This window comes from Lepidochelys kempii, chromosome 5 (assembly GCF_965140265.1).
Source record: "Lepidochelys kempii isolate rLepKem1 chromosome 5, rLepKem1.hap2, whole genome shotgun sequence".
Classification (NCBI taxonomy): Eukaryota; Metazoa; Chordata; order Testudines; family Cheloniidae; genus Lepidochelys; species Lepidochelys kempii.
In genome coordinates this window covers 68,756,522-68,782,722 of record NC_133260.1, presented here as the reverse complement: position 1 = coordinate 68,782,722, position 26,201 = coordinate 68,756,522, and the positions used below count along the sequence as shown (strand labels likewise).

Below are 26,201 nucleotides of genomic sequence, written 5' to 3'. Positions count from 1 at the left end.
TGTGAGTGATGCCCGCTGTGACAAGACCCCATTGTTTTGTATGTATAGTTGGGATTATGTTTTCTGTGTGCATAACTTTGCATTTTCAACATTTAATTTAATTGCTGTTTTGTTACCCAGTCACCCAGTTTAGTGAGATCCCTTTGTAGCTCTTCTCAATCAGCTTTGGATTTAACTATCTTGAGTAATTTTGTATCATCTACAAACTTTGCCACCTCACTGTTGGCCCATTTTTCCAGAGCATTTATGAATATGTTGAACAGCCCTGGTCCCTGTACAAATTCTTGAGGAAACCCCACTATTTACTTTTCTCCACTGTGAAAACTGACCATTTATTTCAGAGTAACAGCCGTGTTAGTCTGTATTCGCAAAAAGAAAAGGAGTACTTGTGGCACCTTAGAGACTAACCAATTTATTTGAGCATAAGCTTTCGTGAGCTACAGCTCACTTCATCGGATGCATACTGTGGAAAGTGTAGAAGATCTTATTATATACACACAAAGCATGAAAAAATACCTCCTCCCACCCCACTCTCCTGCTGGTGATAGCTTATCTAAAGTGACCGCTCTCCTTACAATGTGTATGATAATCAAGGTGGGCCATTTCCAGCACAAATCCAGGGTTTAACAAGAACGTCTGGGGGGGGGGGTGTAAAAACAAGGGGAAATAGGTTACCTTGCATAATGACTTAGCCACTCCCAGTCTCTATTCAAGCCTAAGTTAATTGTATCCAATTTGCAAATGAATTCCAGTTCAACAGTTTCTCGCTGGAGTCTAGATTTGAAGTTTTTCTGTTGTAATATCACAACTTTCATGTCTGTAATCGCGTGACCAGAGAGATTGAAGTGTTCTCCGACTGGTTTATGAATGTTATAATTCTTGACATCTGATTTGTGTCCATTTATTCTTTTACGTAGAGACTGTCCAGTTTGACCAATGTACATGGCAGAGGGGCATTGCTGGCACATGATGGCATATATCACATTGGTGGATGTGCAGGTGAAAGAGCCTCTGATAGTGTGGCTGATGTTATTAGGCCCTGTGATGGTGTCCCCTGAATAGATATGTGGGCACAGTTGGCAAGGGGCTTTGTTGCAAGGATAGGTTCCTGGGTTAGTGGTTCTGTTGTGTGGTATGTGGTTGCTGGTGAGTATTTGCTTCAGGTTGGGGGGCTGTCTGTAGGCAAGGACTGGCCTGTCTCCCAAGATTTGTGAGAGTGTTGGGTCATCCTTCAGGATAGGTTGTAGATCCTTAATAATGCGTTGGAGGGGTTTTAGTTGGGGGCTGAAGGTGACGGCTAGTGGCGTTCTGTTATTTTCTTTGTTAGGGCTGTCCTGTAGTAGGTGACTTGTGGGAACTCTTCTGGCTCCATCAGTCTGTTTCTTCACTTCCGCAGGTGGGTATTGTAGTTGTAAGAATGCTTGATAGAGATCTTGTAAGTGTTTGTCTCTGTATGAGGGGTTGGAGCAAATGCGGTTGTATCACAGAGAGAGGCAGCCTAATAACATCAGCCACACTATCAGAGGCTCTTTCACCTGCACATCCACCAATGTGATATATGCCATCATGTGCCAGCAATGCCCCTCTGCCATGTACATTGGTCAAACTGGACAGTCTCTACGTAAAAGAATAAATGGACACAAATCAGATGTCAAGAATTAGAAGTAGACGATGGATCATGTGGTGTGGTCAGGGTGAAAGCTGGAGGCATGTAGGTAGGAATAGCGGTCAATAGGTTTCCCGTATAGGGTGGTGTTAATGTGACCATCATTTATTAGCACTGTAGTGTCCAGGAAGTGGATCTCTTGTGTGGACTGGACCAGGCTGAGGTTGATGGTGGGATGGAAATTGTTGAAATCATGGTGGAATTCCTCAAGGGCTTCTTTTCCTTGGGTCCAGATGATGAAGATGTGTATATAAAAAGATCTTCTACACTTTCCACAGTATGCATCCGATGAAGTGAGCTGTAGCTCACGAAAGCTTATGCTCAAATAAATTGGTTAGTCTCTAAGGTGCCACAAGTACTCCTTTTCTTTTTGACCATTTATTTGTATCCTTTGTTTGCTGTCTTTTAACCAGTTACTAATCCATGAATGGATCTTCACTTTTATCCCATGACTATTTACTTTGCTTAAGAGTCTTTGGTGAGAGACCTCATCAAAGGCTTTCTGAAAGTCCAAGCGCACTATATCCACTGGATCACCATTATCCACATGTTTGTTGACCCCCTCAAAAGAATTCTAATAGATTGGTAATCCATTATTTCCCTTACAAAAGCTGTATTGGCTCTTCCCTAAAGATTTTGTGTTCATCTATGTGTCTGATCATTCTATTCTTTAGTATAGTTTCCAACAATTTGCCTGGTATTGAGGTTAGGTTTACAGCTTGTAATTGCCAAAATCTCCCTAACATCTTCTGCAATGAAGACATATGTAAAGAATTCAGCTAGCTTCTTTGCAATGGCCTTGTCTTCTTTGAGTGCCTTCCTCAGTCATCCTGTGGCTCCACTTATTGTTTGGCAGGATGTACTATTTCTGATGTAGTTAAAAAAAATTACTGTTAGTTTGTATCTTTTGCTAGTTGTTCTTCAAATTTTTTTCTGGCTTGCCTAATTATACTTTTACATATAACTTGCCAGAATTTATGTTCCTTTCTATTTTACTCACTAGGATTTGACATCCAATTTTTGAAGAATGTCTTTTTATGTCTAATTGCCTCTTTTACTCTACTGTCTAGCCATAGTGGCATTTTTTTTTTGGTCCTCTTACTGTTTTTTGTTTGTTTTTGTTTGTTTTTTTTTTCATTTGGGATATATGATAAGCCTAGTTTGGGGAAAGGCAGGGACATTGCCCCTCCAAACTGCAAGCCTCAGGCAGGTGCGGAATTTGCCTCCCCCCACGCCTGGCCCCACTGGCTCACGGGAGCTGTCCCCCCAAATGTAGAAGTCAAACTATGCCTATGGATATACGTTTAATTTGAGATCCTATTCTGGTGTTTTATAAAAAGTTTCCATACAGCTTGCAGGTATTTCACTCTTCTGACTGTTCCTTTTAATTTATATTTAATTAACTTCCTTATTTTGGTTCCCCTTTTTAACGTTAAATGTTACTGTGGTGGGTTTCTTTGGGATTTTCCCCCCTACGAGGATGTTAAATTTAATTACATTATGTTCATTATTACTGTGTGGTTCAGCTGTATTCACCTCTTGTACTAGATCATGTGTGCCACTTAAGACTAAATCAAGAATTGCCTCTCCTCTTGTGGGTTCCAGACTAGCTGCTCCAAGAAAAAGTCATTGATGATGTCTAAAAATTTTATCTCTGCATCACTGCCTGAGGTGACATATACCCAGTCATCATGAGGATAGTCAAAATCCCCCATTATTATAGGATTTTCTATTTTTTATAACTTCTCTCAGTTCCCTGAGCATTTCACAATCAGTCTGACCATCTTGGTCAGGTGGTCAGTAGTACATTCCTACTGCTATACTCTTATTATTCAAGCATGGAATTTCTATCCATAGAGATTCTGTGGTGCAGTTTGATTCATTTAAGAATTTTACTGTATTTGATTCCATGCTTTCTTCCACATATAGTGCCACTCCCTCCATTAGCATGATCTATTCTGTTTTCCCTACATATTTTCTACACTGGTATTACAGAGTCCCACTTATCATCATTCCACCACGTTTCTGTGATGCCTATTATATCAATGTCCTAGTTTAATACCAGGCACTCAAGTTCACCCATTTCAGTATTTAGACTTCTACCTTTCGGATACAAACACTTATAAAATGAGTTAATATTTAGTTGTCTGCCTTCATGTGATATAATTGAGTGGGACTCTTGTTCGTTTGACTTTTCTCTTCAGTTCCTACCTGTATTTTTTCAACTTCTATCCTCTCTTCTTTACTAGGATGTAGAGTATCCCCTTAAATAAATCCTCCTCTAATGGATGTCTCTCTCCAAATTGTGTGCTCCTCCATACCCGTCGCCTTTCCCCCAGCTCTGAGTTTAAATACTCTTCTACAAAGCTTTTAAATGTACATGCCAGCAATCTGGTTCAGTTTTGGTGGGCTCTCTAGCTGCTACTATAATACAAAAAATAAATAACAATCAAATTAATACTGTTTTAACATCATCTATGCCAAGTGTGTTATGGAATATAGTGAATAAATGCAGGTATAGAATTAAAATCTATTTAACTGATTTGATTTCCCTGCTTCAGGTTCTCTTTTTGAGTTTAGACTTACCATGATTTGGTAAAATATTTGATCTACTACTTAACTTTCCAAGCGGTGTGGTCATTTTTAAAATTTACCAGTTCTTTATTATTATTGTTGTTTTGTTTGTTTGTTTGTTCGTATTGTGGTAGGAGCAAGGCCACATTGTGCCAGGCACTGTATAAACACACAAGTAGACACAGTCCAAAAGAGCTTTCACTCTTTAAAACCAATTTCAGACCAAAAGGAACAAAGTACTGGGGAAAAACCTTTAGTTTCTCAATAAACATTTTATTTTAAATCTCCCACTCTGTCAATGTGAAATCTGTATAATAGGCTTCAGAGAGACACACAGAGTGACAAATTTACAATCTTATTATGTCTGTATAGTCATTGTGAAATGACGGAAACAGCTACAAGCTTAGGTGAGAGCTCTTTTTGTTCAGAATATCACCAGGTTGAATCATCACTGGGTTTCACAGTCTGTTACCATTCAGTTATTAAGTTCTGAGCCATTTTGAATTTTGAGTTACACCTGTGCGGCATACATCTGCAGTAAGGCAAGTATCTATGCTATGCCAAGAGCCCTAAACCATTCTAATATCAATCGCCACCTTTACGCTACAGCTGATTTGCATGCAACAGTTTCATTGGTTGTATGAGGGAGACTGCACATATGGTGGATTACTTGGGCCAGCTGCCACACCTGTACACTTAACTGCCACCCACAACAATTAATACAGATCTCCCAGCACAACCTTCCCTACAGACAAATCAACACAACCACCCATACAACAATACAACAATCATACACAATAACCCCAAACACACATAACCCTTCACTGCAGCACACACCCCTCATTTGCCATCCATACAAATCAACACAACTCTGCCAGCACAACACAACCACCCACACAGCATAACTAGCATACACAGTAACCCCAAACTCACAAAGCCCCTCTCTGCAGCACACATCCTCATCCACTTCCTGCGCAAATCAACACACATTTCTCAGCACAACCCCCCCGACAGAAATGAACACAACCTGCACGCACAATAACCCCAAACGCACATAGCGCACGGCCTTCATTTGCCACCTGTAAAAATCCACAGTTCTCCTAGCACAACACAACTCCACACAAATCAACACAGCCATCTACACAGCAATACAGTCAACCCGCACAATAACCCCAAAACATCACTCTGAAGCCTAGAATGTCTGTTGAGTTAGTGTGAAGCGATGGAAATAGCCAGAAGCATTGAGAGTTCTTTTTTGTTTAAAATATCACCAGGTTCAATCATTACTGGGATTTGAGGTCTGTTATCATCCAATTTTTAAATTCTAAGCCTTTTCCATTTTTTTACACACATGTTTTTTACAGATTACACCTGTGTGACAGCATGGACTTTCAGCTACTAGTTTGTTTGAATTTGAATCACTTAGGTGTAGCCTACCTGTAAAGACACACATGGCATACGGGAAAATTTATTGCAGCTTTTAGTCACAACCAATTGAACTACAGTGAACCTAAGCCAGCACTGGAAGTTCTAATTGGGCCTAAGCTGTACCAATGTGCATTGGTAACCCACACCATTCAGAGCCAGCTTCAGTGATTCACTGGGCTTGACACCATAGGTGAGATTCCCTTATTCCCTAGAAATGGTCCAACATGGTAGGCTGACCATTCATAAAGGAACTCTTCTTCCTGCTGCCCCAAATCCATTATCATTATTTATTATTTGTATTGCAGTAGCGCATGGGAGTCCTCATCAAGGAGCAGAACCCCATAGTGCTAGATGCTGTAAACACAGAATAACCCCCCACAGAGATACAATCTAAATATAAAACAAGAGACAGCAGGTGGAGACAGACAGATGGGAGAGTACAGGGAAACAATGAGACAACATTGGTCAGCATGATAGATTGCTGATAGATTGCCCCAGAAGCTTAACTGTTGTCAGGGTTTTGTAAGCATCTTGGAAAGGGAGTTTTCAGCAGAGTTCAGAAGGAGCATAATGAGATAGCTTGGCAGATATCTAAGGTGAGCTCCTCCCAACTGTGAGGGGCAACAGGAAAGCAAGAAGAGAAGCAGGAAAGAACAGAGGTGCTTCTTTGAAAATTTCACAAATGGACAATGGAGGCTGGCATCATTTTCCAGTTGGAGGCAGGAGCCAATGTCTTGATAGTGAATAAGAGATGACAGTAGGGTGGGGATAGACCAGGAACGGCCTTGAAAATGAAGCAAGTAGCTCGTGTTTGATGTGATAGAGGATGGGGAGCCAGTGGAGGGATTCAAAAAGAAATGTGACATGGTCAAAGCAACAGTCTAGAAAAATGATCTTTGCAGCATCATTCTGAATGGATATGAGTACAGCAAAATTGAATTTGTCAAGGCCAGAGAAAAGGAGGTTGCAATAACTGAGATGCGAGATGTTGAGAGCCTGGGCGACAGGTTTAGCTGTGTGGATAGAGAGGAAAGGCCACATTTTAGGGCTTGTCTGCACATGGAGTTATTCAATACCGGGGACTGCTATTCTTAAATAACTCTGTGTGGACACTCTTATAAGGATGCCTTGATTCTTTTAGCTTAATATACTTGAAAGTGGGCTAAATAGCTAAACTCCCTTTGTACTTAAGACCTGTTATGCAGAAAGAATTGCTGAGATTTAGACATAGCCTGGATGTGAGGGGTCTCAGCTGAAGATGATGCCTCGGTTATGGGCCTCAGTGACAGGCAGGAGTGTGGAGTGGCCCACAGCGACTGAGAAAGGTGGTGGAGGGAAGATTAAGAGCTCTGTGGTGCTATATATATGCATACATCACATATGTGGAGGTGATATCCATGTGAAATATTTCTCTCACTTTCATTCTATGGCCCAGGGACTTATTGTAACATTCCAAACTCCTGAGCAACTCAAACAGCTGCTGTTTATTCCCCTTCAACTCCCACCCCCAATATGAAATTTTCCATCAGAATTACACAGCCCAAGATCTAGGAAGGCAAGATTCAGTCCTGCATCAAAAATAACTTTTCTATATAGAAAATGTCTGATATTGCCTTCCAAAGTGTCCAGATTTTATTTCATCAGAGGAGTAGGGAGAGAAACTGTAGAGCAGTTAAATACAAGTATATTACTGTGGGTACAAAACATGGTTTTGCACAGTGAGTTAGAGTACTCAAAAGATGCTGTGCCCCTCACACCTAACTAGTCCATTGTGTTAGCAGTATCATCCATGTTCAGCTTGTTGCAGGACACAGGTCTCACCAGCTTCTCCTGCTATTTAAGATGACTTCAGTGACTGTCCATCCTGCAAATATGTACATATTGTCATACAAAGAAAAAGGCAACCTTTTGAAACTTCTTATTAGAATTCCAATATTGCCAGTATCGGTATACTGTATTATTTCTGGAATTACAATGACCATTTATCAATTGGCATCCCTGTTTTCCATGTTGTAATTGACAAACAGATAGCAGACAGCAGACCACCGAACCCACATATCATTACACTATGGATCTCAGTTTGTTCCATTGACTGACCAAATCATGAATATATATTTTAAGTACCCAAACTTATTAACTGTATAATGTGTGCTCCATAACTGCCATGTTTATTGCTTTCTATATACTTCATACATTGTATACATTTATTTCATTTATATTTAAAATAAAACATAAAAGCATTTATAAGCTACCAATGTGGCGGTATCTGAGTGCATTTTATGTGTCTTCGATTTAAAGTAAAAATATTTCCCAAATGCAGGAAGAATATAATCATGATCCCACACAGCATCATATCATTAAGAAGAATAATGAAAATCTTGCTAGTAGAGTAAATACTAGGGCCACACGAGTGAAAAGCCATGTGGTGCGTCTTGCAGTTTACTGAATATAGCTGGGCTTGGATTTAGATATACTTCTGGCAGAAGTGAATTTCAGAGATGATTATGATGACTCTCTCAAATTAACTAAAGAGTCTGGGAGAAATGCAGTGTGGTAGGATAGAGGGAGTGATAGTTTCTGAGGTAACTGGGCCTTCACTCATTTAGGACTATAATTATATTGTATAATATATGATGTACATGCTATATGTTCCTAATACACTATATAATCATATGTGAGTATATTTTTATTGAAGTTTTTTTACAGGACCCATGGGCCTGATCGAAAATCCAGTGAAGTCAATGAAAAGTCTTTCATTGACCTATTTATTTAAACAAAGAATAAATCCAAGTCTCTTGAAGCTCTTGCCATAAATTACCAAAACACCAAACTCCTATTCACCCCACAATTCTGATTTCCCTCAAAAACCAACCTCTGCAGCAGCCAGTGTAAATAGACACATTTCAGCATGCTCTGAAGATCCATAGAAAGGCTGTGTTAGACTGGGGGAAGCCTGTTCCACAGCCAAGTGCTCCTTACAGAAATGCTCTACTGACTGCTCCCCACCCCCCATTTTAAATCACAGGCCTCCAGTGTGGGTGCCTTGCTGATCACAACTGTAACAATATGGTTTTAGATGAGGTCCTACATGAATGGCAGTGATAAATTTTAAAAAACGCATTGGCTTACTGTAGTATATTATCTTTTTTTCTGTATAAGGTATGGTTTTTAATACCACAGATGGCAAAGTCATGGATGAATTATGATTATACATTTAATGTGTCAAAAGTAAAAGTTATATCTCAGGGTTACTACTTTCATATAATTTATGAAATATGGGGACTGCAATGATTGATTTTTCAAATTTTAGAAATGCTTTACTCTATATACGTATGTTTGGGTTTGGCATACAGCACAACTGGGATTTTTTTTCCTGTCAAAAAGTTTCCCTGCTGGCGGGGATTTTTTTGTTTTGTTTTTTTAACGCAAAATACTGAATTTTGGAATTGGTTAACTCCAGTGGTAATACTGAGTATTAGTATGATAAGATTTGTTATAGCGTCAGATGTGTGGAATGTGATCTGTGCCTATTGAAGGTTCCTCCGTATTGGGGAAATCTTTAGCTTAGGGAAGCCAACTAATTTATGACCCTTTTGTGCCTCTAGAATAATGCAAAGGGGCAGTATCGTGGGAGACAATAAAGCCTCTGGTTCACATTAAGCTTGCAGAGTCATGCTTTTCTAATTTTTACCAAACCTTTTTGATTGCTTAGCACCACTCAATGGAAGTTAGTGGACCATTTGACAAGACATACACAGAGCTCGATTACACAGCCCTTCTTTGGGGCTGGTGTGGAGCAGCACTACCGGTGGGATGCTCCCAGAGGAATTGTACATCAGCAGGGCAGAATTACTCCACGAGTTCCCCAATGTTATGCTCCCGGCTTGTGGGCATGGAGAGGTTAGGGAGAGAGGGGTGTTAATGGTCTTTGTAATCCTTGCCCTTGCCCTCCTCTTTTATTAATTTATTATTTTGAGGCACTGAGGAGCCCCAAGGGGAGCAGGGTAAATCAGCCCCCTGATTACAGGGACTATTCTTACAGGTGAACCTCCTGTGTAACACCGTAAGGGCCAGGCACAATCTGTCCAGTAGTAAATATATCATTGATCCTTCTTGCCAAATGATCCATAAAGAGGCTAGAATGATGAAAAGTATAGAGAAGTGATTAAATGTCTTCCGTGGCAACACATAGAAATTGTATCCTTTTCTCCCTCATCCCTCCTGAAAAATATTATTTTGCTTCCAAGCAGGGCAAATGCAAGAATTGTGAATTCTAGAAAGATGAAAGGTGATTGCAAAAACTCCCATTGACGTCAATGGGAGCAGAATCAAGCCCTATAACTTAGACGTGATTGGAACAACATAAAATGCAGGCTAATAGCAATAACATTAAAACACTGAATGTACTAAGGATATTAGATCAGGAAGGATAGATTTCAATTTACTGTAACAAAGAGCCATCGTCTTGTTCTCAGTGTTAGAATAGCAGAATTTCTTAAAGCAATGCCCATGGTGATGTTTTATGCCACATGTGAATGGAAGATGACTCGTCTCTGTGGCACTTAAAACATGATGAGAGGAAAACTCAAACCATTAGTTCCCGTGAGTTACATTTTTCAATTATGTTTGATACACATATGGTTGTTACAGTACTAACAGTGCCCCTTGTTGCTGGGGTAGTTTTAGCCCTTGCTTCTTTGTGGTTGCCCATGCTTGACAGGATATGCAGAAGCATGATTCACTGCAGAGAGTTATGAAGACAGATTTCAGTGCTGTGAATTATCATTTTTTCTGCAGTAACATTACTATTTAGATACAAAAAGTAATATGTCATGATAAAGGTCTTATGATGTACTCTTCTGTTGTTCTGGTAAATCAGGAAGAAAATCAATTTAGGCACTTCTGTACTGGCCTCAGCTATGGTAAATCAATTTACCTTTTCATTTAAAAGATGTAATGTTTATTTCATTTAGAAACTGGATTGTATTTAGTGACATTTACATTATAAGCATAATATAATATGTAAAACAATAAAGGGCAAACAAACATTGTTTGCAGTGATGGAGATGCAAAAATTAACAATCCTGCTCTGTTTTTGTATAGCTGAATGCTGTTGTCATGTTTCAAGGTTACATGATTGAAACATGCAGGACAAGAGTATAGATTTGCTTTATGTTATGTACATTGTATTTTAAGCATGCAAAATGAAAGCCACGGACTGTGTTACTTTTTGAGCCTTCCTACAGTAAAATGCAAAGGGTTTGCACACTTCTGGTTTTGCTGCTCTAATTATGTGATTTTTTTTTCCATTTTATAGTGAGTTTTATAATGAAATACCATCAAATACATAGTGCAAAGAAGACTGATCACAAATTTAAACGAAAAATTCAATATAATTATATTTATGTAAAAAAGAAAAGAGACAATATATTTTTGATAAATATTTTTTCTGTCAGTTGAAATAATATAGGTTACGAATTAAATCAGAAAATTGTCATTTTAATATAACAGCTAGGTTGTTAATGTAGATTTTTGTGTTTTGATGCTATTATTTTATTTGGTTTCTGTGGTTCTCATAACAGATAAAAAGAAAGATGTTTGAAATCATAAAATATATTTATAACACAAATTCTAGTTCTGTGAGTAATGAAATAATGATGAATTAGGCTACATACCCACTCACTGACCTGAGAATAATAACCCCAAAATAGACCTTTTTAAGTATAGTTAATACTCCTCCTATATCATAAATAAAAGACAGAAAGAAATGGGAAAAGTTAGCTTTGGTAGCATTAATATGCAGGCATGTTGTTGTACTGCAGGGTTGCATATATTTAATTTGTTGACCTGGCACCCAGTTTTGCAAACCTCTATTGATATTAATAGTCCTGTTGAAGCTCCCTGTGTGATCTATGTGCAAAAATTGTTGTTTATATCAATTGATTAAGTAAATTCTCTTTACTTATCTACATATAAAACCTTTATATTCATTAGTTATACTTAGAAATCATGACTGTAGTCTACAGTTGCAATTTTTTGAGGGAGAAAACATGAGTTATCAGTTCAAGTTATCCCTATCTATTTTATGTTAGACCTTATATAATTTTTTATCCCTGTGTCAGCAATGGAAATTAAGCACATTTTCTGATAGCCAGCTGGGCTTTTGATTTAGTAGGATTGATATTCCAGCCTATTTTGTTCTCTAATTGGATAAATAAAGATATAAATCAACCAAGAAGTTAATATCTATGACATTTAAAAAAAATCCAAGTTTTGATACAGAAGAAAGTGTTTTAATTGTTTCTCAGCACAGTTAAGTATGTCACCCACCATGAGAATTGTTAAACATCTCTAAATAAAGAAGTATTGCAACTACAAATCTTCATGAGATTATAACTCTTTATAAATGAAAATTAAATAAACATCAAATAAAGAGACTTACTCTGATCCCTTTGGGAACAAATCAAGCTACAAAACAAGAAACAGTTAGTGACATAATATTGAAACACCAGGGAAAATATAATTGCTGATCAATAAAATAAACTCTTATGTAGTTAAAGAGAGTTTCTAACTAGATGTCCCTTTCACAAGAGAAAATTAATTTTAATATTATGAAAAACAGTTGCAAAACTAAAAAAGAAAAGTTTAAAAGGCAATCTAGCAAAGTCAATATCTGGCAAATCAGATATATTTATGAATGATTATACTGATCTGTAGTTACACAGTATAGCTCGGGGTGGGCAAACTTTTTGGCCTGAGGACCACATCTGGATGGGGAAATTGCATACAGAACCATGAATGTAGGGCTTGGGCAGGGGGTTGGGGTGCAGGATGGAGTGAGGGGTTGGGGGGGGTGGAATGTGCAGGAATGGCTCAGGGCAAGGGGCTGGGGCAGAGCAAGGGTGCAGAGTGTAAGAGGGGGCTCAGGGCAGTGGTGCAGGTGTGCGGGAGGGGGGCTTAAGGGGTTGGGGTGCAGGGAGGGGTGCAGAGTTTGGGAGGGGGCTCAGGGCAGCGGATTGGGGTGCAGGCAGAGCGCTCTAGGCAGGAAGTTGGGGTGTGGGGTGCAGGAGGGGTTCAGGGTGTGAGCTCCGGCCCGGCACCACTTACCTGGAGCGGCAACGGGGTGGCAGCAGCGCGCACTGGGGCCAGGGCAGCCTGCCTGCCTGCCTGCCTGCCCTGGCCCTGGCCCCACGCTGTGCCGCTCCAGGAAGCGGCTGGCACCATGTCCCTGCGGCCCATGGGGGATGAGGCCAGAGAGCTGAGCATGCTGCCCTTGTCTGTGGGTACCTTTCCCGAAGCTCCCATTGACCACAGTGCCCCGTTCCTGGCCAATGGGAGTTTCGGGGGAGGTACCCACAGACAAGAACTGCAGGTGGAGCCCTCTTCCCCCCTTCCCCAGGGGCCTCAGGGACGTGGTGCCTTCTGCTTTCTGGAGTGGCGCGGGGCCCACGGCGCCACCAGGATGGCAATCCCACTGGCCAGATCCAAAGCCCTGAGGGGACAGATCCAGCCCACGGGCCATAGTTTGCCCACCCCTGGTGTAGCTGGATCAACCATAATAAAAATGTGACTTAGAAAACGCCAGTAAGTGTAGTTTAGTTTTTGGCCCGAGGGCCACATCTGGGTATGGAAATTATATGGCTGGTTATGAATGGTCCCAGCCAATGGGAGCTGCAGGGGCAGCACGCGGTGCCTCCTGGCTGCCCCTATGCATAGGAGCCAGAAGAGGGACATGCTATTGTTTCCAGGAGCTGCACAGAGCTGTGGTACACACGCGTGGAGCAGCCCCTGACCGCACGGAGTGGCTCTCGACCCCGCTCCCCACTGGAGTGTGGGAGCGGGGCAAGCCCCAGATCCCACTCCCCAGCACAAGCTTGAGGGCCACATTAAATCGGCTGGCGGGTCGGATGTGGCCAGTGAGCCGTAGTTTTCTCCCTCTTGTTCTAGACATTCTGTGCCTGAGGGGCTTCTGCAGATCCCTAAAAAAAAAAAAATGTAAATATGCTCTTAAGGCCAAATCCCCGGGGCAGGGCAGGCAGAGATATCTCAGGGGTCCATTCCTCTTCCAGCACCATTACCCTCAAGACATAGGGAGGAGGAGTCTGCAGTCCTGGGATCACAGGGTGGCTGGGATTTTGACATACGAGATCGCCCTCTCTCTGTTCTAAAGCTCCTGCAGTACTTTGGGAAAACGCTGTGACTGCATGGAGATGCAGGCTTACCTGTGAATTTCCTTGTTTTTCTGCAAAAAGAACAGGAGGACTTGTGGCATCTTAGAGACTAACCAATTTATTTGAGCATAAGCTTTCGTGAGCTACAGCTTCATGCATCCGATGAAGTGAGCTGTAGCTCACAAAAGCTTATGCTCAAATAAATTGGTTAGTCTCTAAGGTGCCACAAGTACTCCTGTTCTTTTTGCGGATACAGACTAACACGGCTGCTACTCTGAAACTTGTTTTTTTGGACTGAATTTCAATCTGAATGCCCTTTTAATATCATAGCACTATCTATCTCACTGTTTTTAGAAACTGAAAAAAGATTATAAAGTGCATCTCAAAAGGAAGCAAGAGAAATACTTCTCCTGCTCTTCTGAATGAGTATTGAGAGTGACCACAAATGTGTAGCACTTCAACGGAAGGCACTGTACAGTGTCCAATATGACTTTAATTATTCTTATCCTGTTACGTGCCTATAGATATTTCAAAAGCCCAGCAAGAAAGGCTATAAAAATATAATGAAGCCTTAAAATTATACAGGTATAAAAGCTAAGCATATGGCTGTTTGCTAGAGGATATGTTAATAGTGATATAGCATATGGGTACCCATATGGGAAAGAATTGCCCTGGCAGTGCTTTGGAGATTAGACTAATATATCACTACTAAGCAGCTGTAAAACCCAGTTCCTTGGTCACCTGTTGATTGTTACTGGTAGTTATGCAAGGTGCTTCTCTATAGCTGCAAGGTAGAATGTAGACCAGATATTTGTGAAGACAGAAATTATATATTTATAAAATATCGTGTATTGGAATAGAGTCACAAAATGTCTAAGTTGCAAGTCAATAATAATGTGCTTTTCTGCATTAAAGAATACATTTTTCTCGCTTTTATTAAAACACTGTATAGAATTTCAGTAGTGACTCCATAACTTTATATTTCTTAATGTGACTCATGAAGCATTTTCTCTTATTTTGTGTCTTTGGTACAGAAATTTGGCATGCTCCTCCCTGTGTTCACAATTGACAGGCAGCAGGAACTGTCATGTAGCAGAATTTTTCCTGCCTTATTTGTGCTCATTCTTTCTCCTGTTGTGACTTTTTGACCCCAGTTTTTTCATGGAAACAGTAGCATCAGGAAGTACTCAAGTACTTTCTTCTGTATACAAACCTGCATTTTTACAGGCATGCTTAAGTGTGAGCATGTGGATTTCCTTTACATTCAACTATGGCAGCATCAGTATGGAATTTCCTGAGCTTTTGCCCCCAGGGATAGGGATTTGGGGGGCTAATGTTTATTGTTGTTTGTTCATTTATTATTTGGTATAGCATTAGGAGTATGTTTTACAGACCCTGAAGAGCTTACAACAAGATATATTCGTTCTTATCCATGCCTGGGGAAAAATGAATACCTGCAGGAAATTCACTGGCTCCACCACCTGGCACTCTGACTAATCTGCAGTTTTAATGGGATTAAGGGAATGCTGAGGCAATATTATGTATAACTCTATTACAGCAACCTTCTTCCTGTACTGCACCTTAATTCTTTGCTGAAGAACATATCAGAGTTCTGTCTTTTCATGACTTTTCAGAAAGTATCACAGAGTTGAACTCCAGGGCTATTGTAAATTAAAATATTGATCAATAGGTGTTAATCATTTCCAGTCAGCTTCAAAGAGAAAATACCATACAGTTTCTTAGTAAACAAATATTTAATACCCACAGAAAACATTGTAAATAGTATAAAATATTGTAAATAGTATTTGCAATATGAATAACTTTTAAACTGATATGCAGTAGATCAACTAGTGTTCCTTACACAGATTTTCCCACTTTGTTGCCATTATGTATATTCGCATGTAAGATTCCAACGTAACATTTACACACATATAAACACATTCCCCTTTGATCTTCTCTTGGAGATGATTTCTTGGTCTTTATGGAGTGGCCATAATATGTAGTGTGCGTCACTTGGACTCTTTAGAGCTTGAGCAGAAAGGCAGCATTTCAGTCCTTTCAAAATACTTCAGAACCCTGTCACCAAACAATCAATCTGGGGATCTCTAGTAACATTCAAGACATTGGGTTAATAGTTCACTGGTCCTCAGTTGCTGGTGAAAGAAATATGTACCCTGTATCCAAAGTGGTACGTATATTGGGACCCAGCCCTCACAGCAGACTCATCTCCACATCTTGTGTGGATCAGCTACTAAGTCCACAGGACTGCCTTTAACTCCTATATTTATAACCTCTTTCCCCTGTGGCTTATGTTTCCTTCTTGGTTACATCAGTTTGTAGTAGTGAAAATCACCTTACACTTGGTATATCAACAGCCATCCCCACTCCTTGTTTTACAAACAAACACTAACAGATTTTCTTTGGAGGTCTTTTTTTCTACAAGTGTAACTAATTAAATCTTATGATATTACAGCCTAGGGTGATACAGTTGCACGCTATACTCAATCCAATATTAAAGACTAGCACAGAAAACCCAAGGTTCTTTCACGGTAACCTTTCTGGATGTCACCATGTCGTCCCTGAGCCCACTTTTTCCCACCCTTACTGCTAAACTGAGCACCTGGTTTCAGTCATTCACACATAACAGCCCTTAAGGTGTCTCATTCCAAGCAGTGTCCTGACATATCAATATAAATTTAAAAACTGCAACTTCAGAACAGCCTTCTAGTAGATCAAAGATATTCTTCCTAGAATAAATGAGAAGCAGAAATGTAGCAAAATACTCATCAGTAAGCAAATTTTGAGTATGTCCCAAATAAAGCCACAGAAAACAACATTAATGCAAGATTCATGCTAGAAAAAATTTGCTGTTAAAGAGATGTAAAACCTGTGATAGAGATGGCACATTACTTCAACAGATATACTTATCCTTTTGAGCCCTGGTCTACACTACGAGTTTAGGTCAAATTTAGCAGTGTTAGATCAATTTAGCCCTGCTCCCGTCCACACGACGAAGCCATTTTTGTTGCCTTAAAGGGCTCTTAAAATTGATTTCTGTACTCCTCCCCAACGAGGGGATTAGCACTGAAATCGACATCACCAGGTCGAATTTGGGGTAGTGTGGATGCAATTCGATGGTATTGGCCTCCGGGAGCTATCCCAGAGTGCTCCATTGTGGCCGCTCTGGACAGCACTTTCAACTCAGATGCACTAGCCAGGTACACAGGAAAAGCACCAGGAACTTTTTAATTTAATTTCCTGTTTGGCCAGCATGGCGAGGTCATCAGCAGAGGTGATCATGCAGAGCTCATCAGCACAGGTGACCATGCAGTCCCAGAGTCGCAAAAGAGCTCCAGCATGGACCAAACGGGAGGTACCGGATCTGATCGCTGTATGAATGAATCCATGAGATGAGATGAATCCATGCTATCAGAACTCCGTTCCAAAAGATGAAATGCCAAAATATTTGAAAAAATCTCCAAGGGCATGAAGAACAGAGGGTATAACAGGGACCCACAGCAGTGCCGCATGAAACTTAAGGAGCCCAGGCAAGCCTACCAAAAATCCAAAGAGGCAAACGGCCGCTCCGGGTCAGACCCCCAGACATGCTGCTTCTATGATGAGCTGCATGCAATTCTAGGTGGTGCCCCTACCACTACCCCAACCCTGTATGTGGACTCCTGCAAGGGGGGAGTCTCACACAACAGAGATGAGGATTTTGGGGACGAGGAAGATGAGGAGGAGGAGGATGAAACCATTCTCCCCGACAGCCAGGAACTATTTATCACCCTGGAACCAATACCTTCCCAATCCTCCCAAGGCGGGCTCCCGGACCTTGAAGGCAGAGAAAGCACCTCTGGTGAGTGTACCTTTGTAAACATAATACATGGTTTAAAAGCAAGTGTGTTTAATGATTAATTTGCCCTGAAGACTTGGGATGCATTTGCGGCCAGTACAACTACTGGAAAAGTCTGTTAACATGTCCAGGGATCGAGCAGAAATCCTCTATGGATATCTCAATGAAGCTCTCCTGGAGTTACTCCTGAAGCCTTTGCAAAAGGTTTCTGGGGATGGCAGCCTTATTCCGTCCTCCATAGTAGGACACTTTACCATGCCAGGCCAGTAGCACGTAGTCTGGAATCATTGCATAACAAAGCATGGCAGTGTATGTTCCCGGTGTTTGCTGGCATTTAAGCAACATCCGTTCTTTATCTCTCTGTGTTATCCTCAGGAGAGTGATATCATTCATGGTCACCTGGTTGAAATAGGGGAATTTTATTAAGGGGACATTCAGAGGTGGTTGTTCCTGCTGGGTTGTTTGCCTGTGGCTGAGAAGAAATCATCCCCGCTGTTAGCCACGCGGTAGTGGGAGGGGTGAAGAGATGATCCCAAAGAACTGGGGGGGGCACGCAACCTTTTACCAAAAGCACATGTGCTTTGTAATGTTAACAGCTTAGTTCACTGTGAAAGAGTCTACCCATTGTTCTCTGAAATGTGTCTTTTTAAATACTACTCTCCCTTTTTTTCCTCCCACGGCTGCAAATGTTTCAACACTCCCCCTATCATCTCCATCCCAGAGGCTAGCACAGATAAGAAGGCAAAAAAAATCGCACTTGCGATGAAATGTTCTCTGAGCTCATGCAGTCCTCCCGCACTGAAAGAGCTCAGCAGAATGCGTGGAGGCAGAAAATGGCAGAGTCCAGGAAAGCACAAAATGAATGCGAGGACAGATGGCTGGAGCAACAGCAGAGGTGGCGGCAGCGTGATGACAGGAGGCAGGATTCAATGATGAGGCTACTGGAGGATCAAACTGATATGCTCCAGCATATGGTTGAGCTGCAGAAAAGACAGCAGGAGCACAGACCGCCGCTGCAGCCCCTGTGTAACCAACTGCCCTCCTCCCCAAGTTCTATAGCCTCCTCACCCAGACGCCCAAGAATGCAGGGGGGGAGGGGCCCTCCAGGCACCCAACCACTCCACCCCAGAGGACTGACCAAGCAACAGAAGGCTGGCATTCAATAAGTTTGGAAGTGCAGTGTGGACCTGTCCTTCCCTCCTCCACCACCCTACCCAGTGCTTCACTCCTCCCCCACCCCTCCTGGGCTACCTTGGCAGTTATTCCCCTATTTGTGTGATGAATTAATAAAGAATATATGAATTTGAAACAAGAATGACTTTATTGCCTCTGCAAGTGGTGATCGAAGGGGGAGGTCAGTTGGCTTACAGAGAAGTAGAGTGAACCAAGGGGGCAGGTTTTCATCAAGGAGAAACAAACAGAACTGTCACACCGTAGCCTAGCCAGTCATGAAACTGGCTTTCAAAGCTTCTCTGATGCACAGCTCACCCTGCTGTGCTCTTCTAACCGCCCTGATGTCTGGCTGCACATAATTAGCGGCCAGGTGATTTGCCTCAACCTCCCACTCTGCCATAAACATCTCCTCCTTACTCTCACAGATATTGTGGAGCACACAGCAAGCAGTAATAACAATGGGAGTATTGTTTCGCTGACGTCTAACCGAATCAGTAAACTGTGCCAGCGTGCTTTTAAACATCCAAATGCACATTCTACCACCATTCTGCACTTGCTCAGTCTATAGTTGAACAGCTACTGACTACTGTTCAGGGTGCCTCTGTTTGGCTTCATGAGCCATGGCATTAAGGGGTAGGCTGGGTCCCCAAGGATAACTATAGGCATTTCAACGTCTCCAACGGTTATTTTCTGGTCTGGAAAGTAAGTCTCTTCCTGCAGCTTTTCAAACAGACAAGAGTTCCTGAAGATGCGAGCGTCATGTACCTTTCCCAGCCATCCCACGCTGATGTTGATGAAACGTCCCTTGTGATCCACCAGTGCTTGCAGTACCATTGAAAAGTACCCCTTTCGGTTTATATACTGGCTGCCAGGGTGGTCCGGTCCCAAGATAGGGATATGGGTTCCGTCTATGGCCCCACCACAGTTAGGGAGTCCCATTGCAGCAGAGCCATCCACTATGACCTGCACATTGCCCAGAGACACTACCCTTGATAGCAGTAGCTCAGTGATTGTGTTGGCTACTTGGATCACAGCAGCCCCCACAGTAGATTTGCCCACTCCAAATTGATTCCCAACTGACCGGTAGCTGTCTGGCATTGCAAGCTTCCACAGGGCTATCACCACTCGCTTGTGAACTGTGAGGACTGCTCTCATCTTGGTATTCCTGTTCAGGGCAGGGGAAAGCAAGTCACAGAGTTCCGTGAAAGTGCCCTTACGCATGCAAAAGTTTCGCAGCCACTAGGAATCATCCCAGACCCGCAGCACTATGTGGTCCCACCAGTCTGTGCTTGTTTCCTGGGCCCAGAATCGGCATTCCATGGCATGAGCCTGCCCCATTGCCACCAGGATTTCCAAATTGCCGGGGCCTGTACTTTGAGAGAAGTCTGTGTCCATGTCCTTATCAATCTTGTCATTGTGCTGCCATTACCTCCTTGCCTGGTTTCGCAGGTTCTGGTTCTGAACATACTGCAGGATAATGCACAAGGTGTTTACAATACTCATAACTGCCGTGGTGATCTGAGCAGACTCCAGGCTTGCCGTGGTATGGTGTCTGCAGGAAAGCAGAGTTGCAGTGGAAGTGGTGGCTGATGACGGATGCAACGAGAATAGATATTTATAGAGAACAACGAGAGGACCTGTGAGGTGGATTCATAAGAGCAGGAGAGCAGAGTTGCAGCGGAAGCAGGAGCCCATGACAGCCAACATGGAGAAATTCGCTATCAAGACAAGAGCAGGAGAGCAGAGTTGCAGCAGAAGTGGTGGTTTGATGACAACGGTTAGCAGTCCTACTGCACCGTCTGCTGAAAGCAATATGGCGTCTGCACGGAAAAAAGGTGCTAAACAATCGTCTGCCATTGCTTTCACGGAGGGAGAGACGACTGATGACATGTACCCAAAACCACCCGCGACAATGTTTTTGCCCCATCAGGCATTGGGAGCTTAACCCAATATTCCAACGGGTGGCGGAGACTGCGGGAACTGTGGGTTAGTTACCCACAGTGCAATGCTCCAAAAGTCGACACTAGCCACGGTACTGTGGATGCACTCTGCCAACTTGATGCGCTTAGTGGGGGCACAAACAATCGACTGTATAAAATTGCTTCCTAAAAAATCGACTTCTGTAAATTTGACCTAATTTCACAGTGTAGACATACCCTTTGATAATCCCTCTCTTTTGAAAGGCAGTAAGCCTGTGAAAGATTTCATTAGATGTTTGTGTGAGTGCATTGTTAGCGAATGTCAGTTTTTAACTCCACGGTCTTTATTAAAACAAAACATCCAAATAGTATGCATGGAAATATGGGGAGGAAAGATTTTTTTAAAAAAAAAGGATGCATAAATGTTCTCCATTTCATATAAGTATCAGTAATTGTTTACATATCAAAGTAATAGAAAATTAAGGATCAATAGATAATTCTTGCAGTTTCTTAAACCTGCCTGCCCTTGGTGAGCCCCTGCAATTACCTAGCAATTTTTAAAATTCTATAATAATACCTCAGTGAGGAAAAAGCACTCATTAAAAATAATGTTTTAGAAACATTTAGAAACTGAATTTCTGTACACTTCTAATTTGATAAACTGCCTATATATTAAACGGAAGTATATAGGGGCAAGTATAAGTAGGGGCATAGCGAGCAGATCGAGGGACGTGATCGTTCCCCTCTATTCGACATTGGTGAGGCCTCATCTGGAGTACTGTGTCCAGTTTTGGGCCCCACACTACAAGAAGGATGTGGATAAATTGGAAAGAGTCCAGCGAAGGTCAACAAAAATGATTAGGGGTCTGGAACACATGACTTATGAGGAGAGGCTGAGGGAACTGGGATTGTTTAGTCTGCAAAAGAGAAGAATGAGGGGGGATTTGATAGCTGCTTTCAACTACCTGAGAGGTGGTTCCAGAGAGGATGGTTCTAGACTATTCTAGACAGGACAAGGAGTAATGGTCTCAAGTTGCAGTGGGGGAGGTTTAGGTTGGATATTAGGAAAAACTTTTTCACTAGGAGGGTGGTGAAACACTGGAATGCGTTACCTAGGGAGGTGGTAGAATCTCCTTCCTTAGAAGTTTTTAAGGTCAGGCTTGACAAAGCCCTGGCTGGGATGATTTAATTGGGGATTGGTCCTACTTTTGAGCAGGGGTTTGGACTAGATGACCTCCTGAGGTCCCTTCCAACCCTGATATTCTATTATTCTAAACTTTTAAGCTTGCGAAAGGATCAGTGAAGTTGTCTGCATTTACAGTACTGTCCCTCATACTGGTTGATATAGTCAGTAGCCCACAGCATTAACCCTAACCACATGATCTCCTGACAATTTGACAATAATTTAGCCTCTAGCAAAAACACTGGGAAGAGTATAATAGCACGAATATTTCAGAATTTCAAAAGGTTGCTTGGTGAAAAATCATTTAAAATAGCTGCCCGCTGTCTCTCCTCCAGGAAAACAATTGGAGATATGTGTTTTAATCTTACTAAATCAGAAAATCAGACCAACTTAAACTGTAGAATATTTTTATAGACTTTTGTTATGCCTTTTTATTTTCTGTAGCAGTAAAATTCAACAACTCCAAATTTCTTTCAGAAATGGATTTTTTATTTTACTGGAGTTACTTCTTTCTTCCTTATAAAAGCTGAAGTGCAATACAATATCTGGTTCAATTTGGAACATATTATTAAGTTAAGTTTCTCTTAAGGCTCCAATTTTAGGTGTATTCAGCCACTAGCCTAATGGTACATTTGCTATGAAGTTTTAAAGTCTAGAAAAGCTAAGTTCAGACATTAGGCTAGCAAAGACTGAGGAAAATTGCTGGGGTGATGATCCCAGGTGCCCAGGGAGGGATACAAACCTACACCACGGTAACAATGTCTTAGCTGATACATCTAGTGGAATTGTGGTCAGAAAGGCAAAGAGACATTTAAGTACTTTTTCAGCTGGAGTCATGGAATTGTGCTATGAGACTAGTAAACTTTATGAAGAGGAAAAAGAAGCTGCCAAATCAAAAAGAAACAAACACCTAGAAAGTCAGCAAAAGCAGCTGAAGTGGAAAATATGGCTAAACCAGCTGCCCTCTGAGTTAGTTTAGTGACTACTCTGGGATTCTCGCTCCCCAGTTAATGGAAATTAGAAATTACCTATTGTGGTTACCCTGTGTATTCTGGGTGTTGCATGCTGCTTTAAAATCTTAAATGGGCAAATGTATACACGTTAAAATCAGTCCTGACCGTGTGGCTGCCAGGGATGTTGTGTTCCCAGAGCTTCCTCAAAAGAATCTGAGAGTGGGTAACTTTTTTATAGTCCTGTATACGGTGAGAGGTTCATGTTACAATGTGGTATACCAGGGGACAGCCCTGGCTATAGAGTTGGCTTTGGAATAAGTAAACTGTGAAGGAATGGGTAAAAATTCCCAGGATGATTGCATTGAAAGATAAGAGAAACATCCCTTTGTGGAGGACCCGTTAACACTGTCTCTGTAAAAGGTACTTCTGCTCTGAGAAGTAATTTTGTAAAAATGGCATTATGGAGTTCTACTTGTATTGGGTCTCAATGATTTATTTCCATGCTACATTTCCTCAGTCTACAAATAAAAAAAATGGTGTGTTTTTTTCTGCCAGCCCTGCAAAGTCTTCTGGGATCTGAAAGTTAAGCTGGGTTCTTCCAGGCTTGTGGAGCAAGCTTTCTGCAGGCAAAATGCTGTACTTGCCTTCAGTGGGGCTGCACAAGAGTAAGCGAGGGAAAAATTTGTTTTGATACAGTGGGACTGTAGTTGGAATTTAAGCCATGCCTATCTGAAAAAAAAAAAGTTACACTGCTTTAACTGAATTATTTTTGAATCAATCCAATTAAATGGGGCGAATCGCTCATTAGATATTTTTAAACTATTTAACCCTCATTTAATATGTTTTAGGGCTTGTCTTCACCATTGTAGCTACACCACTATATTGCTTTAGTGAAGACACTCCTATGCTGGCGGGAGAGCTTCTTCTATCGGTGTAGTTAATCCACCTCCCTGAGAAACGGTAGCTGTGTAGAAGGGAGAAGCTCTCCCATCGACATAGCACTGTCTACATGGAGGGTTAGCTCAGTATAGCTATGTCGCTCAGGCATGTGGATTTTTCACACCCGTGAGCAACACACTTATACCGATATAGGTGTGTAGTGTAGACCTGGTCTTAGGTGGAGTTAGTAAATTACTGAATAAAGCTAAACTAATTTAAGTGAGGGCTTAATTGGTCTACGTGGATTTACATTAAAGGTTTGCACTGGTTTAACTGGATTAAACCAGTGCAAATTTTCTCCTATAGGCACAACCTTAGTTAAATAATTTGGTTCATGTGTGAACCAGAAAAGAATCCAGCTTGGGTGCTGTCAGAAGTGAAAAGCAGTAAAACTTACTTTTGTCAATTGAAGTAAGTGAAATATGTGTTTGAATACACACATGTGGACCCAGATTCTCCTGAGTTGCTGAACTGTGCTTAGCACAAGCTTGTTGGGGGGTGGGGGTGGGGATAATAGGTGGTGGCATTAATCTACTTTTGGAGATCCCTAACATTTTTTAAAAAACAGTTACATTTTATAAAAAAGAGAGGTTAACATGTTTTAAGATAATGTTAAACCTATATTGGAGACTGTTGGTCACTTCACTGTTGGTTTGACTCCAGTGGAGCATTTTGGCTCCACTGAACCTGCACTGCCAGGAGAAGAGCGAGCATCAGCTTAATGTCAGAGGTACTGCACAGCCATGGGGCTTCCCCATGAATAGCCCTCCCTTCCCACAGATTCTCTGGGATTCTCATAGTTTCTGGATGTCCCATAAAGTTCACTTTTTGTCAGGGAAAACCCAACAGCCCCCCAAATGAATGATTCTGGGGACCCGTGCAAGGAGATTCTCACAGGGGTTTTCCTCCCTCAAGCTTCCTCCCATAAAAGGGGTTAATCAAGCAGTCTTTCCAATCTCCTTTAATCACCACTGGCTCAAGTCTCCCCTTTTGCATAGCTAGACTCAAATAAGAACATTCTTTGCTTTTGTTATCAAAATAGAGCAGCAATCTGTTACATCTGAAATTGTAAGAATCATATTTCCCTCTAACCTTCTACTGCCATTCCAAACTTCCATTATGATAGTTTTTCTCAATGTATATTGAATCCTCTGCAGTACATTCTAATTCAGGAGTCCCATGAGATTTGGGATAGATTTGTTATCCAATTGTTTCTGTTTGCTCAGCCCAATGTAACTTTCAGATCATTGTCCATAATAATATTTTACAATAATTTTCCTTTATTTGGTCCTTGCTGATTTCTGTACTGTGTTCTGTTGAAACCACTATGGTCATAGACTCAAATAGACCATCCAAGGAAGCCAGTGGGTCTTGCAAATTTACAATCTGCCTAGCATGATTGGAAATATTCCTCAGCAGATCCCGTTGATGCATGAGACATCAGATTCTGTTTCTTAACTGTTATTCTGAGTCCGACAGTTTGTCCTGCAGGTATGGTCCACATTTTTTGCACTAGCCAGGATGTTTGTCCCAAATATCCAACAGCTGCTTAAAGAAACCTGTATCAGGTGTCAGTCCAAAGCACAAATTACTTCATGCTGCTCAACAAGTGCACTCTATATGCATCTGCCTGATTCATTTGCATTATAGTAAAAGACACCCTCAAAATTTGTGTTTCTTTACAGGATGGACCTGCATAAAATTGGAAGGTAAACCTATCTGATTGAAACACTCAAACTAGTTAATTCACTTGTGCTTTTAGGAAGAACTATCCAGCACATAATTTATGTCAAATACACAAAGCTGTGGCTGACAGGAATGAGGGACTATAAAATGATTTGATATACACTTTCTGAATTCCCATCATTCTCAGAAAAGAAATAGAAAGATAAGCTGTTTAGGAACAAAGTATCTAAAGGCCCTGGGTATTGAGTCTTTTTAGCCTTCACAGTGTTCAATACTGACAGTTGAGTTTCTTTTCACCACTGATATGGCAAGACTCTTTGAGGTACTGTATATTAGAAATTTCACCTTTCATTGCCTTGTATTATTTGCCCTCCATTGAACTATGTGCAAAAAGGTAGACTGTAAAAGACAGTGCATAACAAGGCAAGATTCGAATTATTCAGTCCAGCAAAACTAAAGAGATTCTGTGGTTTCTGCACATAACTGAATTTTGCCAGCGCAAGAAGCCCTCTGAAGATGTTGGTAGGAAAAAAAATTAGAGGACTTTTTTTGAAATGCCACATTTGAAACCAGCACCTGTATGCAGTTATAATAATTAGTGTAATTGGAAGGAGGCATGCAACTTAATGAAGTATGAAATGCCATAGTCATTT

General features: G+C 41.3%; 1 protein-coding gene across 4 annotated transcripts in view; it reads left to right on the top strand.

The window, feature by feature from the left end:
* Window positions 1–26,201, top strand: part of FBXL17 (F-box and leucine rich repeat protein 17) — a 485,194-nt gene that overhangs the window by 392,694 nt on the left and 66,299 nt on the right. The window contains exons 8-9 of one of the 4 annotated variants that reach the window (XR_012158991.1): window positions 14,874–17,698; window positions 18,417–19,291. The exons of 2 other annotated variants lie outside the window; for them this stretch is intronic. The gene's annotated coding sequence lies outside the window, so the exon portion shown is untranslated. Of the gene's footprint in view, window positions 1–14,873; window positions 17,699–18,416; window positions 19,292–26,201 lie in introns of those variants that run through there. One more of the 4 variants, XR_012158993.1, reaches the window with a different exon arrangement.